This window comes from Cebus imitator, unplaced genomic scaffold, assembly GCF_001604975.1.
Source record: "Cebus imitator isolate Cc_AM_T3 unplaced genomic scaffold, Cebus_imitator-1.0 Scaffold24, whole genome shotgun sequence".
In the NCBI taxonomy this organism is placed as follows: Eukaryota; Metazoa; Chordata; class Mammalia; order Primates; family Cebidae; genus Cebus; species Cebus imitator.
Genome location: NW_016107339.1, coordinates 9,203,236 through 9,203,955, shown reverse-complemented (window position 1 = coordinate 9,203,955; position 720 = coordinate 9,203,236). Strand labels below are relative to the sequence as shown.

Here is a 720-nt window from a genome sequence, read left to right as displayed (position 1 = left end):
TCCACCTGTCCCACCTGGGCCTCCACCTGTGTCACTCAGGCTTCCCTTTCCCACCTAGGCCATCACCTGTGTCACCCAGGCCTCCACCTGTCTCACCTAGGCCTCTGCCTGTCCCATCTAGGCCTCCACCTGTCCCACCCAGGCCACCACCTGTCTCACCTAGGCCTCCGCCTGTCCCATCTAGGCCTCCACCTGTCCCACCTAGGCCTCCACTTGTGTCACCTAGGACTCCTCCTGTCCCACCTCAGCTTCCATCTGTCACATCAAGGCCTCCACCTATCCCACCTAGGTCTCCACCTGTGTCACTCAGGCTCCACCTGTGTCACCTAGGCCTCCACCTGTCTCACCTAGGCCTTGACATGTGTCACCCAGGCCTCCACCTGTCCCACCTAGGCCTTGACATGTGTCACCCAGGCCTCCACCTGTGTCACTCAGGCCTCCACCTGTCCCACCTAGGCCTCTACCTGTGTCACCCAGACCTCCACCTGTCCCACCTAGGCCTCTACCTGTCCCATCAAAGCCTCCACCTGTCCACCTAGGCCTCCACCTGTGTCACCCAGGCCTCCACCTGTCCCACCCAGGCCTCCACCTGTCTCACCTAGGCCTCCACCTATGTCACCCAGGCTTCCACCTGTCCCACCTAGGCCTCCACCTGTGTCACCCAGGCCTCCACCTGTGTCACCCAGGCCTCTACCTGTCCCACCTAGGCCACCACCTGTC

At 62.4% G+C, this 720-nt stretch overlaps 1 protein-coding gene across 4 annotated transcripts in view; it reads left to right on the top strand.

The window, feature by feature from the left end:
* Positions 1-720, top strand: part of FGD2 (FYVE, RhoGEF and PH domain containing 2) — a 25,784-nt gene that overhangs the window by 17,372 nt on the left and 7,692 nt on the right. The gene's annotated exons all lie outside the window — the stretch shown is intronic.